General features: G+C 36.1%; 1 protein-coding gene across 1 annotated transcript in view; it reads left to right on the plus strand.

Moving 5' to 3' along the window:
- Nucleotides 1-20380, plus strand: part of LOC128739191 (synapsin) — a 216885-nt gene that overhangs the window by 64426 nt on the left and 132079 nt on the right. The gene's annotated exons all lie outside the window — the stretch shown is intronic.

Below are 20380 nucleotides of genomic sequence, written 5' to 3' on the forward strand. Positions count from 1 at the left end.
CGAAATTTACTTTTTGTCACTTACACCCCTTTCCTTCTGAGCCACTCAATTTCGTTTGACTTATTTATACGAGCTGTTTCGCCTATTTGATTTTGCTGGCGGAGTGAAAAATACCATCCACCTTTGTTCGACTAACCGATCCGTCGGAATAAATAAAATAAAATAGACTGCAGCTAGAGTCTGAGAATTTCGATTATCTTTAACGAGTGTGAATAACTTCTTAAACCTCTAACTGGTAACATCACCTTAAACCTCTAACGGGTAACATCACTCTAACGGGTAACGATACTGTATCGCAATACCTACGATACAAAAGAAGCTCAAGTTTTGATTTTCATGCGAAAATAATTATCTGATAGAGCGCCAGGTAAGAAATAGTCCTATTGTAAAAATACAACGTGTACAATAATTTTTTTGACAAGGCGACGAGCGACGCGATCTACTCACAAAAAAATACAATGTCCTCTTAAACAACTCAAATATGATCATAGTTTTAATGATGTTTAGTGAGATATGGAGAGATAATCGAACTTGTCAACCTGCAGCTATATATTTGATAAGTAAAAGTGCTGTTCTTAGAACAAAAATAGTCATATATAGGTATAGTGATGATGTCAAAAATCCGTGCTATGCAAAAATGGCGTCTCTGCTGCTGACTGAGAGATCAAACTTTTATGAACTGAACACTTTATGATATAAGTAATATTTTATCCATTTTTTTATTGAAAATTACCATATGAACAATTTAAGAGTATTTGCAATATGTTATATGCATTTTTGTGATTTATACTAATTGCTCCTGTCTCACTTTACGTTTAAATAAAGCGAAATAAACTTCACCTTGGAATTTGGTGCTGACGTAAGAACTACTAATTTTTCTGTATAAACAGGACACAACACATATGTTGTAAGAACAATAAGTGTTGTGTTCTGTCTAGACAGATAAAATAAATATTGTTTTACCTTTGTTATACTATACAACAAAGGTTTAGGAGCAGCCTAATCTCATGATTTTAGTCCTTGAAATGCGGTCATACATATATATTAATATTTTTTTGAAACGGTGGTTCTACAATTGATGAAGAGACGGTATGGGAAAGAAATGAAAATTTTTTGGTGAAGGAGGGGGAAGAGCGGAAAGGTGAGGAGGGGGGGGGACATTGGTAGCTACGCTTAACAAGTAGTCGTTTTGACTCCTACCTTTTGTCCATGACTGGAAGGTGCATGAGGCTGGAGGGCCGAGCCACATATACCAATCGATCAGGTTCGACGAACTGAGCATGGCTGTGTGTGTGCGTGTGTATGTGTGTATGTATGTGCGCTTTGATTTTCTATCGCCTATTCCTGGGAGATGGCTGAACCGACTCAACTGCTATTACTTACTATTATTGCCTAGTATATCACTACACTCAAGTCTTTTTTTACACGGGGAATACGTGCCGTGTAAAAAACCGTTTAAAAAAACCGCGTTAATTCAAAAATTGTTGTAAAACAAAACCGTGTTAATTCAAAAATTGTCGTAAAAAACATTTTAATTCAAAAATTGTCGTAAAAAAACGTGTTAATTCCAAAATCGTCGTAAAAATGTAAAATCTTCTATCAGTATCATGAAGCATAAAATGTACGAATTCCTTTCGTTGTTTTCCGCCACGAAACAGTTTCGTACACTCTTAACCCTCAATTAATCAACCAAAAAATCAACGCAATCTGATGAACCGGGTACAGGTGTACCCACTTTTTTTTAACCCACCGCTCACCCCCACCACTAAAAAGCTCTCTAAAAAGCTCTTATTAGAGCCCCCTGGTGACGGGCACCAAGGTAATAGGAAACAAAAGCAAAAAGAGTAAAGACTTTATCTAAATTACACTATTACCAAATCAAATTTCAAATATACATAAAGCAGTAAAACAATCAATGAGTAATACAATGAGTGCCTAGTGGATTAGTAATCCTTTGAAGGGCCTCAACAAAGAGAAATTGGCAGCAAAAATTAGATTTTTCAAACTAAAATATAAATTACTGGTATTTGAATAAGTAATAGCAAGATGATATAAAAAGTTTAGCGAAGTTGAAAATGATTATAAAACCTGATTTAATCCACCCAGTGGTGAAAGGAACCTTTGTTATACAGTCTTACTTGCAATTTGAGATTGAAATCGACACGTTTGGTTTACATGAAATTTTTGGAAATTGAATAAGTTTACAAAATTTGAACCAGATAGAAGCACAGAAGCACTTATAAATTTTGATAGTTTCTTTTCTCATGAAATTGCGAAATTGCTGAGTAAGTTGTTACTAATGAGGGTAAGTGCAAGTAAAAGTAAGTTGTAAGATGAAATATTATTCTTTAACGTATACATTGCGTAGTAAAGGTCTAGTTAATAGATTTTTGAACCATGCATAATTTCCTGTAACGCCATTCTATTTGATTCACAACAATAAAGTTTTCTTGAATAAATTTCATCAATTTTTATGAATCTTCGGTTACTCACGTTGTTGTATTTTGTACACCATATGTAGGTTTTTGAATGCCATATTGTTATATAGTTACAAATCGTATGTTACGTATATACTAACGTATATTCTTCAATAAACTTGTTATGAGCAAAATGTCAGAATTATTCAATGCATTAATACTTTAAATTGTTAGCAAAATAGATTAGCAAAATCCGATATCACAGAAACGAAGCAAGTAGCATGTGAGGTGTACCGCAATTGGCCCCAACTGGAATTTTCTTTCGTTTCTTCATATGGAAAAATGGTGTCTGTGTGCAGCAAAACTACCAGCAAATGTAAAATGTTTAAAATGTATCCATCTGTTGGTAGTCGAGTAATTCGGGGTCAAAATCAGGGTATTTTTTATAATCAAAGTTCTACAGTTCGTAAACAAGCAAACATAGAGGTATACTATATTCAGCAAAGTTGTGTATTTTTATTATTTATACAACTTTGTAATACCTGAAAAAGTCATACAACAATTACAAAAAGAGCTAAAATAGAAAAACTGATTTTTCAAACTCATATACAATAAATAAGATCTCTTCGTTGAAGAGATAGAAGGTTACTGTCTTCAGCAAAATTTCTTATAATAATATGCTCTAAAACTTTGCAGAACACATCAATGTGTTATATTAAAACTGAAGGAAAATAATTTTTTTATTTCACTTTTAGGGGGATTAATCAAAATTCAAATTCTACCAGACGATAGAGCTTTCAATTTTAAGAAACTCTTCCAAAGGTTCGATAAACTTAAAACCAAGTTTTCCTAGTCAAAACTCTAGTGCGCACGTTTTCTTTGGTTTTGGGCTATTGTGCGCGCGAGTAACTGTGTTATAAAAGTTGGCGCGAGTGTTCGAGGGTTAATATCTTTTGACCTGTAAAACCAATTGTTATGAAATTTTGCATATATATTCGTAGTGTGAAAACCTCTCGTTTGATATTAAAATAATTGAAATTAGGTTATTTTTCTTGGTTAAAATTATTATAAATTATTGTTAATTTTGGTGTGGTGTATTGAATTACTCATAACTTTTAAATTAAAGATCCAATCAAAAAACCATTCAATAGTGATCTATCCGGCTATATTACCTGCCAAATGAAACTAATAGCACGTAAATCGGTTTGGCCATCTCTGAGAAACAGGCGATCATTTGAACCTTGTCAAAACTGGTTTTTTAAGCATAACTTTTAAACCACTTGTTTGTTTTCAATAAAAATTGGCGTGAAGTTTAGCAATAGTGAGAGCTTTCATTTGGTACTAAGATCGATGAAATCGGTTATGTGGTCCCGGAGAAAACCGTGTCACGTAATTTTCACATTTTTGCTTATAACTTTTAAACTAAAAGTCAGACCACGAAACCATTTAATAGTGATATACTAGGTAAAAATACCTTTCAAATAAAAGTTATAGCAGACGAAGTGGTACAACCATCTCCGAGAAATAGGCGATTGAAAATTGAAGCGCACACACATACACACATACACACACACACACACACAGACATTGCTCATTCGTCGAACCTGATCGATTGGTATATGTGACACGGCCCTCCGGGCCTCAGATCGACTTCGTGTTTTTCGACCAATTCTTAAACCTTTGTTATATAGTATAACAAAGGTAAAAACATACTTATTCTTTCTTTGAGAAATGTTTTTAATCTGAACTTGAAAGTGTTGCTATTTTGAATTGATTTAAGCTCGCTGGGAAGAGAATTGTACAATTGCGGTCCTTTTATCCGTTATCCGCTTTTGACCTAGAGTAGTCAGAGCTCTATTACGTAGCAAATGGTTTGCTTGCCTAGTGTTTAGTGAATGATTTGTCATTGAGATTTGAAGATTGTGATGCCTGTTGTGATTATCATGCAGAATGTTGTGAAAAAACGTGTATGTTTGTAAATCGCATACCCAAGTAACCAGTAAGCACTAAACACTAGTCCTTGGACCACATTGTATAAGCATACAGAACTATGATTAAAAGCATATTTTTCTTTATATACTTCTGTAGAACTCACATAATGCTAAAAAGGCGGAATAGCGGGTTGTTAAAATGCTACGCCACAAGTATTCAATAAGCATTATCAGTGTTTGTTTGAGGCTTAAACGAAACGTCATTTTGTCTACATTATCGACGTATCGAAAAAGTATCGATGGCATATCGTTTGCTTGTTATGGTAAATAAAAATAGATTCGGTCGGGATTTAAAAAACTAAAAAAGCTAGCGATTTTTTTTGCTGCATCTCAAGGGGAGCAGGATAAACAACAGAACCATTTTTGGAAATGCTGAATAATCTTACCTAGACAGGGCTCGAACCGGGAGTTAGTCATGCAACCTCATTCGTTTCCTTGCACCTTTGCTATCTAAACCATAGCGGATGTGATTGAGTGAGGTGAAATTAGTCGTATTTAAATCTTGGTGATATTCCCTCTCATATCATAGCTACTTGTCCTGCATTACCAACAGGGTAGAAAAAGACAGCAACCGTCAGATGGAAGAGGGCACAAATAGTGGCCGCAGAATAGCAAAATAAGAAGTCAAGTACAAGCCGTTCATCAACACTTACGGCTCGTTTTAATGCAATTGACTAAATGCATTATATTGTTACGTTATATGCGCATATATTGCTTTCTTTAATGCTGATTTACGTTAATGCTTCTATGCATCAACAATGTTAATATACGTTTTATAAGCATTAAGATTGCTAATATACAAAAGTTTGGCACTTAGGATGCAGAATTATTTCCAATATACGGTTTTAGATTAATGCTTATGGTTACTTGGGTAATGCTCGAATTGGAAGAATGCTGTGGGACGTGTCTGAGTAAATAGTCTGAGTTGGGTGCAAGTGTGGTAGAGCAAGGATAATTTTCATGCATCTTTTTTGCAGCACTGGTAATGGTTTTATTTTGGACTTGCAGGTATTTCCCCACACTATGTTTAAATATTGGAAGCTAGAGTGAATGCAAGCGTTATAGTAAGTTAATAGTGTTTTCCGATTTATAAATGGACTAAGCCGACGCATGTATGCACAAAGAACGGCGACTTTCTTTTCCAAAAACTTTATATGATTACTCCACGATAAAGTAGCATCAAGCACCACGCCTAAATATTTAAATTCCGCAGCTTCTTCTATGCTAAAGGACCCTAGTTTTGGATTGTTAAAGTTACTTATTTTTTCCTAGGTGAACGAAAAATCATAAATTTAGTTTTTGAAAGATTTAGGGAAAGCAAATTGATTGAAAAGTAAAGAATTTTCAGATCGTACTCCATTTCAGATACTGCAGTTACAGGATTTTCACTCGGGTAAAATAACGCTGTGTCATCAGCAAAAAGCCTCGATACTCCCTTTAATCGAAGATTTGCGATATCGTTAACATATACCAGAAATAGGAATGGCCCTATATTACTACCCTGAGGGACGCCATTTCCAACTAAACGAGATGAACTATTGACACCGTTAACAGTAACAAATTGTTTTCGATCAGTTAGGTAACTTTTAATTAAATCATTTGCTACTCCTCTGATTCCATAGCATTCCAATTTTTTTATTAATATGTCATGATTCAGAGTGTCGAAGGCCTTTTTCAAATCTAAGAAAAGAGCTGCTACCAGATTTTTAGCTTCACTTTCTTGATTTAAGTTATCTACCAATTCAACAATTGCTGCAGTAGTACTACATCCACTTCTGAATCCGTATTGCATGCAATAGAATATATTATTGTATTCAAAAAAGCTTACTAACCGCGTGACTAAAAGTTTTTCAAAAATTTTATTGAAAACTGATAGTGTAGAAATTGGTCGGTAATTACTTGGAGTACACAGGTCACCAGATTTAGGAATTGGAATAACTTTAGCAATTTTCAATATAAGTTCCTGAAGAAATTATAACATTTCACAGAGAATTTTTGCGAACTGCAAAGGGTTGGTTTTAATTGCGTGAACTGGAATGTTATCCGGTCCATAGCTTTTTTTAACATTAAGACCATTAAAAAGTAAAACTACCTCATTAACAGTCGCAGGTCGTAAGAAGATTGAATTATTCACATGTCGAATGTTGCTGTACGGATTTAGATTAGATGGCTTGGGAATATCATCAGCTAACTTCTGCCCAATTGATGTGAAGTACCTATTAAAAATTTCACAGGTTTCAATATCATTTTTTGCTCTCAAACCTTCGGATATTAACATTATATCTTTTTTTGCTTTGACTTCCAAACAGTAAATTTATGGTCGGACTGGTCGGACTGGTCGGACTGGTCGGGACTGGTAGCACTGAGAAGATTGTCATAATACCGTTTTTTGCAACTTTTTACCTTTGTTATCTATCTATACCTATAAAGAAGGATTTCTGTCTGTCTGTCTGTCTGTCTGTCTGTCTGTCTGTCTGTCTGTCTGTCTGTCTGTCTGTCTGTCTGTCTGTCTGTCTGTCTGTCTGTCTGTCTGTCTGTCTGTCTGTCTGTCTGTCTGTCTGTCTGTCTGTCTGTCTGTCTGTCTGTCTGTCTGTCTGTCTGTCTGTCTGTCTGTCTGTCTGTCTGTCTGTCTGTCTGTCTGTCTGTCTGTCTGTCTGTCTGTCTGTCTGTCTGTCTGTCTGTCTGTCTGTCTGTCTGTCTGTCTGTCTGTCTGTCTGTCTGTCTGTCTGTCTGTCTGTCTGTCTGTCTGTCTGTCTGTCTGTCTGTCTGTCTGTCTGTCTGTCTGTCTGTCTGTCTGTCTGTCTGTCTGTCTGTCTGTCTGTCTGTCTGTCTGTCTGTCTGTCTGTCTGTCTGTCTGTCTGTCTGTCTGTCTGTCTGTCTGTCTGTCTGTCTGTCTGTCTGTCTGTCTGTCTGTCTGTCTGTCTGTCTGTCTGTCTGTCTGTCTGTCTGTCTGTCTGTCTGTCTGTCTGTCTGTCTGTCTGTCTGTCTGTCTGTCTGTCTGTCTGTCTGTCTGTCTGTCTGTCTGTCTGTCTGTCTGTCTGTCTGTCTGTCTGTCTGTCTGTCTGTCTGTCTGTCTGTCTGTCTGTCTGTCTGTCTGTCTGTCTGTCTGTCTGTCTGTCTGTCTGTCTGTCTGTCTGTCTGTCTGTCTGTCTGTCTGTCTGTCTGTCTGTCTGTCTGTCTGTCTGTCTGTCTGTCTGTCTGTCTGTCTGTCTGTCTGTCTGTCTGTCTGTCTGTCTGTCTGTCTGTCTGTCTGTCTGTCTGTCTGTCTGTCTGTCTGTCTGTCTGTCTGTCTGTCTGTCTGTCTGTCTGTCTGTCTGTCTGTCTGTCTGTCTGTCTGTCTGTCTGTCTGTCTGTCTGTCTGTCTGTCTGTCTGTCTGTCTGTCTGTCTGTCTGTCTGTCTGTCTGTCTGTCTGTCTGTCTGTCTGTCTGTCTGTCTGTCTGTCTGTCTGTCTGTCTGTCTGTCTGTCTGTCTGTCTGTCTGTCTGTCTGTCTGTCTGTCTGTCTGTCTGTCTGTCTGTCTGTCTGTCTGTCTGTCTGTCTGTCTGTCCGTATGTTCCTTATAGAATCGAAAACTACTGAACCAATCGGCATGAAAATATGCATGTAGAGGTTTTTTGGGGCCAGTAAAGGTTTTAGTGATGGTTAGAAACCCCTCCCCTCACTAAGAGGGGGGGGCTCCCATACAAATGAAACACAAATTTCTGCATAACTCGACAACTAATCAAGCAAATAGAACAAAATTTGGCATGTGGGTGTTTTCGGTGACAAGAATTTATTCTATGGTAAATTGAGACCCCTCCCCTCTTTATAAGGGGAATTATAACTCCTCTCCTCTTAGAAAAGGGGAGGCTTCCATACAAATTTCCTCATAACTCGAGAACTAATCAAGCAAATGGAACCAAATTTGGCATGTGAAGGTTTTCGAGGGCAAGAATATTTTCTATAGTAAATAAGGACCCCTCCCCACTTTAAGAGGGGGGCTCCTGTACCAAAGAAACACAATTTTCCTCATAACTCGAGAAGTAATTAAGCAAATGGAACCAAATTTGGCATGTGGGTGTTTTTGGAGACAAAAATTTTTTCTATGATGAATTGGGACCCCTACCCACTTTAGGAGGGGGGGCTCCTATACAAATGAAATTCAAATTTCCTCATAACTCGAGAACTAATCAAGCAAATGGAACCAAATTTGACATGTAAGTGGTTTTGGACGCAAGATTTTTTTCTATGGTGAATTGCGACCCCTCTCTTCTTTAGAAAGCGAGTTATGGCCCATCTCCCCTTTAAGAGGGTGGGCTTCCATACAAATGAAATGCAAATTTCCTCTTATCTCGAGAACTAATCAATCAAATGGAACCAAATTTGGCATGTGGGAGTTTTAGATGGCAGAAATTTTTTCTATGGCGAATTACGACCCCTTCCCCTTTTAAGAGGGGAGCTCCCATACAAATGAAATTCAAATTTCCTTATAACTTGAGAACTAATCAAGCAAATGGAACCAAATTTGGCATGTGGGAGATTTTGGAGTCTTGAATTTATTTTACGATAGTTAGACACCTCTCACCCCTGTGGTAGGGGGATATGGACTCTCATACAAATAAAACAGAAATTTTTGCGAAACTCAAAAACTAATCGAACTCGAGAAATTCGAGACTCTTCCATAAAACATTAGTCAATACAAGACCACAAAAACTATCTATAGTAACACTAGATCATTCAGGACGAGACGGTCGCGAGTTTTGCCGGTGACCCGCCGTCGGAAGCGCCGCCCACGGGGGGGCTTGCAAAACTCGAGATTGTGACAAAGATCATCCGAGATTCATGATTTATGTACAACGCAGGTTAATTTGTGGCAATACGAAGTTTGTCGGGTCAGCTAGTACTATATAACAAAGGTTTAGAAATTGATCGAAAAACACGAAACTGATCCGAGGCCCGTAGGGCCGAATCACATATACCAATTGATAGAGCTCGACGAACTGAGCAATGTCTGTGTGTGTGTGTATGTGTGTATGTGTGTATGTGTGTATGTGTGTGTGCAGCTCATTTTCTATCGCCTGTTTCTCGAAGATGGCTGAGCCGATTTGATCGCTTTTACTTTTGTTTGAAAGGTATTATTGTCTAGTATATCACTATTGAATTGCTTTGCGGTCCGACGTTTCGTTTAAAAGTTATAAGCAAAAATGTGAAAACTACGTGACACGCGTTTCTCCTGAACTACGCAACCAATTTCAACGATCTTAGTACCAAACGAAAGCTCTTGCTGTTACTAAACTTTTTACCAAGTTTTATTGAAAACGAACAAGTAGTTTAAAAGTTAGCCTTAAAAAACCATTTTTGATAAGGTTCAAATGATCGCCTGTTTCTCAGAGATGGCCAAACCGATTTATGCGCTATTAGTTTTATTTGGCAGGTAATATAGCCGGATAGATCATTATTGAATGGTTTTTGGATTGGACGTTTAATTTGAAAGTTATGAGCAATCGTATACACCACATCAAAATTAACAATAATTTATAATAATTTTAACCAAGATAATTTACCTAATTTCAATTATTTTAATATCAAACGAGAGGTTTTGACACTACGAATATATATGCAAAATTTCATAAGAATTGGTTTTACCGGTCAAAAGATATTAATCCTCGAACGCTCGCGCCAACTTTTGCAACACAGTTACTCGCGCGCACAATAGCCCAAAACCAAAGAAAACGTGCGCACTAGAGTTCTGACTAGGAAAACTTGGTTTTAAGTTTATCGAACCTTTGGAAGAGTTTCTTGAAATTGAATGCTCTATCATCTGGTAGAATTTAAATTTGGATTAATCCCCCTAAAAGTGAAAAAAAAATTATTTTTCTTCAGTTTCAATATAACACATTGATGTGTTCTGCAACGTTTTAGAGCCTATTATTACAAGAAATTTTGCTGAAGACAGTAACCTTCTATCTCTTCAGCGAAGACAGAGAAATCTTATTTATTGTTTCGGTATTTGTAAAATCAGTTTTTCTATTTTAGCTCTTTTTGTAATTGTTGTATGACTTTTTCAGGTGTTACAAAGTTATACAAATAGTAAAAATACACAACTTTGCTGAAAATAGTATACCTCTATGTTTGCTTGTTTAGGAACTGTAGAACTTTGATTATAAAAATATACTGATTTTAACCCCGAATTACTCGACTACCAACCGACGGATACATTTTAAACATTTTACATTTGCTGATAGTTTTGCTACATACAGACACCATTTTTCCATATGAAGTAACGTGAAAAAATTCCAGTTGGGGCCAATAGCGGTACACCTCACCTGACGGTTTATGCTGACCTATTTTCCTAACAATTTAAAGTATTATTGCATTGAATAATTCAGGCATTTTGCTCATAACAAGTTTTTGAAGAATATACGTTAGTTAAACAACGATTGGTAAATATGGCATTCAAAAACCTACACATGTTGTTCAGAATACAACAGCGTGAGTAACCGAAGGTTAATAAAAATTGACGAAAGTTTTTCAAGAAAACTTTATTGATGCATAGTTATGCATAGTTCAAAAACCTATAAACTAGACCTTTACTACGCAATGTACATGTTAAAGAATAATATTTCTTCTTACAACTTACTTTTACTTGCACTTACCCACATTAGTAACAACTTACTCAGCAATTTCATGAGAAAAGGTACTATCAAAATTTTGGGGCGAACCAACCAACGGTTGAAAGCCCCATCAAATGTAAAAAAAAAATTGTAAGTGCTTCTATTTTGTTCAAATTTTGTAAGCTTATTCAATTTCCAAAATTTTTATGTAAACCAACGCACAATGCAACGTTAACTAATAGATGAAATATGTTCCGAAGACGTGTCGATTTCTATCTCAAATAGCAAGTAAGACCGTATAACAAAGGTTCCTTTCACCAATAGGTGGATTAAATCAGGTTTTTTTTACCTAATTCTACTTTCTTGCTGACATGTTTTAACATTTCTTTCAGGCGTAAGTCATTAGGGTTTCTTTTCACTTTTTTTAGGTAATTTTGTTTGATTCTAATTAGAAACCATAAATCATAAGACATCCACGGACAACGATCATCTTTCATAGGAATATGCTTTGTGAATCTTTTTGTATTATGTTCAAGAAGAGTATTATACTTTCCAATAATTTCTCGCAAAGATTGGTCTACATCAATTATTGGGCCTATGCCATTGATATACCTATTGAATTCATTGGACAGGTTGACACGATTGACTAGAGTTTTAACTACTAATAAAGCTTCTTTGTTTGTGACAAGATTTACTGCGGACACAATTTGGAAATGATCACTTACATCGGTAAAAATAGTATCATTACGTACACGCGAAGCATCTTCAATTTTACATACTAAATGATCCAGAATATTGTCACTGCTCGGGCGGGTACTGAATGTATTAGCACGTATCAGTCCATACGACTCAAGTAGCCTCTTATATGTGACCACAACGTTATTGCCAAGAGAATTCACTGGTATATTGACGTCTCCCGCAAGGAAAAACGAACGATTATTACAGACTGACTGAAACCAATTCTCTATTATATCGAAAAAGTTATGAGAGTCGAATGAAGGAGGCCGATAAACTCCATGAATATCAAATAAGTGACTATTGATATTTAATTCAATCTGAATGTGATGTAATCCGTTTACCATTGACTGCAACTCTGTGTTTTAGATTTTTATTCACATAGACGGCCGCCACCATTGGAAGATTCTCTACAGGAGATCCGGGGATATTGTAGAGAAGACAATTCTGCTCCTTAACCCATGTCTCACTTACAATGACAACATCAATTGGTGTGACAATTTGATCTAAGCACTGTGATATATTATCAAACTTTCCCATTTCGTTCATTCCCCTAATGTTCCATTGCAAAATACGCAAGCTTTTAGGTGATTCAACATAATTTTGGTTATTATAATCGTAATTAACTGTTTACAACGCATTTCCATTTTTCTTCCTCTTGAGTGGAGGAGACGGTTGTTCAGGAGAAGAAGCATTTGGTAGTAAATTCTTGTAGCGTGTTATTGAAAAATTTAAATCATCTCTGTTCCGAATAACATCCGATTTAGATTTTTCATCCTTCTTCGCCAGAACAACACCTCCTCTTCCCGACCATACGTATTGTATATTTAATAGCACTTGAGATTCCCGGAGGTCTTTCAGTAATTCAACAGCAAGAGGTGTCAGTTCATCACGAATTGCAATATTGGTTGGTCTTCCATTCATAAGCAACTTAGGGTCAATCATATTTGAAGTTATTTTACCTATTTCTTTCTTCCTGGCAAGTACCAGATCTTTCACGTTACTATTTTGGAACATAACTCTAATCGGTATCAAAGCATTATTTGTTTTACTAGTCGCGTACATTCTACCAACAGATACAATTGAGTCGCGAGAAGGTTGAATTCCTGTTTATGACATAAAACTGTTAATTACTTCATTTATGTTTTCTTCTGGACTCGCCGGTATACCGAGGAATATTGCATTTTTCGTTACCGATTTTTCATTTATTTTATCGGCGTTCGCTTCGAGTTTTTGTACTACTCCCGAGACAGATGCAAGGGACGTTTTGAGTTCATTTACTTCTTTCTTTAGACTTTTATTTTCAGCTTTTAATTCTTTAAAATCAGCCACAATGGTGTTTGACGACAAAAATTCTTGAGACGATTCTATCGCAGTGGTAACTGATTTTACTTCTTCTCTAACCGCTCGTAACTCTGCAGATACAATTGTCTTCAGTTCAGCTGTAACTTGTCCAACTATGGATGATTTGTTATTTTGCATATCAAAGATTCGTTTGTAAATGTCAGCGCAACTGGATGAGCAAAAGTACATATTCTCTCTGGCCCGACGGATTGCATTCCCGATAATTTTCTTGCACTGAAAGTGCGCACTTTGGAAACAGTATGCACATGTTACTAATTTATTAACGTCAGTTTCCTCTTTCTTACATAATACGCATAAATATTTATCACAATCTATATCATCCATTTTCACGACCCCTCCCCACTTTAAGAGGGGGGGGGGGCTCCTGTACCAAAGAAACACAATTTTCCTCATAGCTCGAGAAGTAATTAAGCAAATGGAGCCAAATTTGGCATGTGAGTGTTTTGGGAGACAAAAATTTTGTCTATGATGAATTGGGACCCCTCCCCGTTTTTGGAGGGGGGGATCCTATACACATGAAATATAAATTTCCTCATAACTGAAGAACTAATCAAGCAAATGGAACAAAATTTGGCATGTGAATGTTTTCGAGGGCAAGAATATTTTCTATGGTAAATAAGGACCCCTCCCCACTTTAAGAGGGGGGGCTCCTATACAAACGAAATACAAATTTCCTCATAACTCGAGAACTAATCAAGCAAATGGAACAAAATTTGGCACGTGGGTGTTTTTGGAGACAAAATTTTTTTGTATGATGAATTGGGACCCCTCCCCACTTTAGGAAGGGGGGCTCCTATACAAATGAAATGCAAATTTCCTCATAACTCGAGAATTAATCAAGCAAATGGAACCAAATTTGGCATGTGAAAGTTTTTTAGGGCATGAATATTTTCTATGGTGAATTAGAACCCCACCCCACTTTAAAAGGGGGGCTCCTATACAAACAAAATACAAATTTCCTCATAACTCGAGAACTAATCAAGCAAATGGAAATAAAAGAAATCTGGAAGTAAATATGGTTGCGTTTGCAAAAAGAACAGATGTAATGCACTATATCATTCAATATCATCGAAACTTATCGTTGTGCTAAAAATCGTATTCCCAGTGTACACTTAGCAATTTCACGACAAAAAGTGCTCCGATTTAGCTCAAATTTTGCATGTTTGTTCGTTTTTCGAAAATTTATGACCTATATTTTATATTTGACGCTTAGGGATTCCCCTTGTGACTTAGGGTGGTTCAAAAATCATCACCCTTGCCATGAGACCTTTTTTTAAAAATTCATAACTTTTGATTCACTTGACCGATTTTAATGATTTTGATGGCAAATGAAAGATATGATGACGAGCTTTTAAGAAAAATTGTAGCCTACATGAGTTTTCTGTGAAAAATATTGAATCGAAACCCAAATTTGTTTACTTTTAAAATCATTGAATTTTAGTGTTTTCATGTTGTAATACTTAAAACATTCTAGTTTTTATATTTTTTTCTGAAAGTCTTTTTACATAACATATCAAAATTTTAGAAACGTATCTTTTTACCTTTGTTATACTATATAACAAAGGTTTAGAAATTGGTCGAAAAACACGAAATCGATCCGAGGCCCGTAGGGCCGAATCACATATACCAATTGATAGAGCTCGACGAACTGAGCAATGTCTGTGTGTGTGTATGTGTGTATGTGTGTATGTGTGTGTGTGTGCAGCTCATTTTCTATCGCCTGTTTCTCGAAGATGGCTGAGCCGATTTGATCGTTTTTACTTTTGTTTGAAAGGTATTATTGTCTAGTATATCACTATTGAATTGCTTTGCGGTCCGACGTTTCGTTTAAAAGTTATAAGCAAAAATGTGAAAACTACGTGACACGCGTTTCTCCTGAACTACGCAACCAATTTCAACGATCTTAGTACCAAACGAAAGCTCTTGCTGTTACTAAACTTTTTACCAAGTTTTATTGGAAACGAACAAGTAGTTTAAAAGTTAGCCTTAAAAAACCATTTTTGATAAGGTTCAAATGATCGCCTGTTTCTCAGAGATGGCCAAACCGATTTATGCGCTATTAGTTTTATTTGGCAGGTAATATAGCCGGATAGATCATTATTGAATGGTTTTTGGATTGGACGTTTAATTTGAAAGTTATGAGCAATCGTATACACCACATCAAAATTAACAATAATTTATAATAATTTTAACCAAGATAATTTACCTAATTTCAATTATTTTAATATCAAACGAGAGGTTTTGACACTACGAATATATATGCAAAATTTCATAAGAATTGGTTTTACCGGTCAAAAGATATTAATCCTCGAACGCTCGCGCCAACTTTTGCAACACAGTTACTCGCGCGCACAATAGCCCAAAACCAAAGAAAACGTGCGCACTAGAGTTCTGACTAGGAAAACTTGGTTTTAAGTTTATCGAACCTTTGGAAGAGTTTCTTGAAATTGAATGCTCTATCATCTGGTAGAATTTAAATTTGGATTAATCCCCCTAAAAGTGAAAAAAAAATTATTTTTCTTCAGTTTCAATATAACACATTGATGTGTTATGCAACGTTTTAGAGCCTATTATTACAAGAAATTTTGCTGAAGACAGTAACCTTCTATCTCTTCAGCGAAGACAGAGAAATCTTATTTATTGTTTCGGTATTTGTAAAATCAGTTTTTCTATTTTAGCTCTTTTTGTAATTGTTGTATGACTTTTTCAGGTGTTACAAAGTTATACAAATAGTAAAAATACACAACTTTGCTGAAAATAGTATACCTCTATGTTTGCTTGTTTAGGAACTGTAGAACTTTGATTATAAAAATATACTGATTTTAACCCCGAATTACTCGACTACCAACCGACGGATACATTTTAAACATTTTACATTTGCTGATAGTTTTGCTACATACAGACACCATTTTTCCATATGAAGTAACGTGAAAAAATTCCAGTTGGGGCCAATAGCGGTACACCTCACCTGACGGTTTATGCTGACCTATTTTCCTAACAATTTAAAGTATTATTGCATTGAATAATTCAGGCATTTTGCTCATAACAAGTTTTTGAAGAATATACGTTAGTTAAACAACGATTGGTAAATATGGCATTCAAAAACCTACACATGTTGTTCAGAATACAACAGCGTGAGTAACCGAAGGTTAATAAAAATTGACGAAAGTTTTTCAAGAAAACTTTATTGATGCATAGTTATGCATAGTTCAAAAACCTATAAACTAGACCTTTACTACGCAATGTATATGTTAAAGAATAATATTTCTTCTTACAACTTACTTTTACTTGCACTTACCCACATTAGTAACAACTTACTCAGCAATTTCATGAGAAAAGGTACTATCAAAATTTTGGGGCGAACCAACAAAGCCCCATCAAATGTAAAAAAAAATTGTAAGTGCTTCTATTTTGTTCAAATTTTGTAAGCTTATTCAATTTCCAAAATTTTTATGTAAACCAACGCACAATGCAACGTTAACTAATAGATGAAATATGTTCCGAAGACGTGTCGATTTCTATCTCAAATAGCAAGTAAGACCGTATAACAAAGGTTCCTTTCACCAATAGGTGGATTAAATCAGGTTTTTTTGTTTTGGAGATACAAATTTTTTAAAAAATAGTCTCAATTATTTTTAGGGCCATTCTAACTCACTAGGGGGTACCCTAAGCGCAAAATTAAAAATGAAGATATAAAATTTTAAGAAAAGGAACAAATACACAAAGTTTCAACTAAATCGGAGCACTCTTTATCGTGGAATTGCTAAGTGGGTAGACCTGTACCCGGTTGATCAAATTCGGGATATTAGACTTTGACGGTCCAAAACTCAAAATTTTTTTTCAACATGTTTTTAAATAAATGAGTGGTTTTATCCAAATTCGTCTAAATAACGAGGAACAGAAGCCCTTAGACATCATTTCAAAAAGAACATGCCGAAATCGGAGTATGGAATATGAAAAGGGTACAGGTGTACCCGGTTGATCAATTGAGGGTTAAATGAATTTACGTGTAATTAGATTCGAAGTCTTGTGTTCCTACTACCAAAAAAGTGGTAGTAGGAACACAAAACTGTGTTATTTATCACAGTGAATAATCCATTTAGGCTTTTACAAATTTGGAAAAAGTGTATGTCCTGGTATCGAAATATTGTTAAAGGGGGGGTGGGGGGTTAAGAAAAAAAAATAACATCAAACCTTCAATAACTAAACAAAGGAGAAGAAACCATTCTATATTTTTCCAGATTAATAAAAGTTCAATACAAAACAGTTGTACAGTACTTAAATTTTAGTTCAAACCAGAACAACTTTCAAAATTTTTTGATCCAAGCACATAAAGTAAGTATTCTGGCAGAGATGAATCAACTTGAAAATAGTGGAGTGCTAGAGGATCACCTTGGAGAGCCATAAATGTGTAACTTGACCTTCATTTGAATTTTGTTTTTTACTTGCATGTCACTCGGTTAGTTACCTTGTATTTTAGAATAATCCAAATCTAGTTCAGAACTCGGTAACCACGAAATAGTATCGGAATCTAATCTTCTCGTAAAAATGGCAATTTACGTCCCTAAAATTTTTTTACTTGGAACGCATGTGCTATGCTACTGACATTTTTTAGGAAAAAAAAATCTCTGACACCATTCATGTTTGAAACCGCTTGTTTCTTGGTCAACCTTTTAGTCATATGAATATCAGCCCATTCCTCAGCTGATGCTGGTTCTCAACAATAACGTGTTTATCTTTGATATATTAAGGATGCAAACGCACCACTATCTATCAGAAGCGATTGTCATTGTTTGACTAATAGCATTTGTCCAGTCCGGTGCTGCACTTCGGATGAAGCGCAGTACTGCGCTGGGAGTTGTTTTCCAAATATCAGGGCTTCTAACAGCCCTCCGTCGAAGAACCTTGATCTTTAATTGAAAAATTCCGGACATCGGCATAACAGGTGTTCCGAGACTTTTTTTCTGTGCCACAGAATCGACATATATCACCTTGCAGTTTCCCCATAAGCTTCAGATGATAGCGGTTTGGACAATGTCCTGTTATAAGATCAGTATAAATGTTTAGATATATCTCCGAAAGCTCTAGGAATTTGCGAACTATTGAAATATTTGGAGAAATAAACTGTTTCGACTGTCTAGCAATGAAAGTGTTATTCCAATTTAATTCCACTTTCGTACATTTCCGTACTAAAGCTCAATAAAAAAGCAATATAACTTAACATTACTTGATTTGATGTAATGGATAGGGCCACCGTTGATCCCAATAATAATCACAACATGACAATAGTCAGAAAAGTTTCGAACAGTTCAGTGACATCCTTTCTGCATGCGTCCAATGCACGGTAAAAAATTGTATCTTTCAGTTTTTCATCCCTTACATCCAAAATTAGGCTAGGTACATGGACACTACGGAATAAAACGATCAATTTGAAGCCCCGAAAGCACCGATAGCTGATGTTCCAGAGTGTGTAATTTGTTGTATTTCTCTTTTAATCTTATCTACTGCCTATGACAGCAAAATATAATCCCACAGCAATTCGGAATATCTCTGTCAAAAGTGGTAGCAAATTTCACTAATACATTGTTTAGTTGATTGATGCCTCAATCTAATTCGGTTCTTTTGAAGCAAGTTGAATTAAAATGGAACAAAATTTAAAGTAAATGGAGCCAAAAGTCTAATTCCAAGCACCCCAAATTTCGGCGTTGGAACTTAAAGGTTAAGCCTAATAGTCGCCTGTGGCCTGTAGCAGGAATCAGAAACCATTGATGGTGTGGGATAGTTGATCGAGACTAACGGGATAATTACTTCAACTTTGCACGAATTGGGTAATTTAGAGATGTAAACTTGTTGAATTGTAAAAATCTGCTTACCACATTATTCATTATTGCTGCTTAAATCTGCTTGAATTGTAAAAATCTGCATACCACATTATCGCACTTTATTTTTTCGCCCCTTCAAATTTCGAAAATTTTTGAAGGGGGGGCTGACATAAATTTTTTTTTCAAATTTGTATAAGCCTTATAACCAAAATTAATTAAAATTTCTACTCCATATCTTAAAAAAAAACAAGTGAAAAACTCCAACCCGAAAAATCACTTCTGCTCGATTGATAATCGAACTCGGTTGTTTGGGGCTCCTGTCGATGCCGCTAACCAAAGGGCCACAAAAAGTACCTACCCAAGACGTTATAATTCCACAAGGATACATTCCCTTCTTTAGAATCGCTGCAACTTGAGTGCGATGATTACCATCACGTGTTCTTGGGCAAAATGCTTTACGAATGTGCTGTGATCGTAACGCCACACCAACAACACGGTGCCAGCGTGCCTAGCTTGATTTTGTGTATGCAACTGATCTGTAAGGAATATCTATAAGTAAACAGCACAAAACGAAGCAGCAATGCAAGTAAGAATGGTACCACAGAACAGAAGTGGAAGTCCGAACGATTCGGCGATCAAAACTGGTAACAGTCTTTTGACGTAGGAGTACGTCTTACGGCAAGTTTTGAGATAGGGTGTCATTCCAAAAAATCGAAAAACGCGAGCGTCATGAAAAATGATAGGTTTTGAGCGCTAATAGCTCAGCGGCTTTCCGATCGATTTTCAATATTCTTACACCAATCGATCCGAGAATCTTCTAAGAATTGACCCAAATGAAGAAAAGTATGGATTCTTGATGTTGATTTATTGAAAAATTGAAAATAATGAACCTATGTTTTACCAGAATTCTCGCTTCGTGATTGGTTGGAAGATTCTTTACGATGATCTGAACCTATACCAATTTGATATCTGTGCTTGGGAAGTAATCCAAAACAAATGACAAAGCTCCCTCATTTCAACGAGATTTCTTAACACCGCGGTTCAACCTAGACCATTTTGATGTCCTTGCTTGGGAAGCACGCCAGAGAGAGTAACAAAGCCCCCTCGTGCCTACAGATTTCTTACGAACGCGATTAAACCTAGTCTAATTTGATGTCTGTGTTAGGGAAGTGTGCCAGAAAAAATGACACAAGACCGTTGTCCCAACATATCGCAAATTCTTTACTGCGGGACGATTAAACCTCGGCGAACTTGATATCTGTGTTGGAAAAATGTGCTACAGCTGTACTGTTCGGTTATAATACGGCTCTGTATGAATACGCATGCTTGCCGTTTCATTAGAAGTGTAGTGAAAAGAAGTGCTGTTGATAAAATAACATTGAATTGGTATAATCCCTTCAACGTGGGAAACCATGGATTATAAAAACAATCTTTAATTTCAGTAAGGCAGCAGGAAA

The sequence above is a fragment of the Sabethes cyaneus genome, chromosome 1 (genome assembly GCF_943734655.1).
Source record: "Sabethes cyaneus chromosome 1, idSabCyanKW18_F2, whole genome shotgun sequence".
Classification (NCBI taxonomy): Eukaryota; Metazoa; Arthropoda; class Insecta; order Diptera; family Culicidae; genus Sabethes; species Sabethes cyaneus.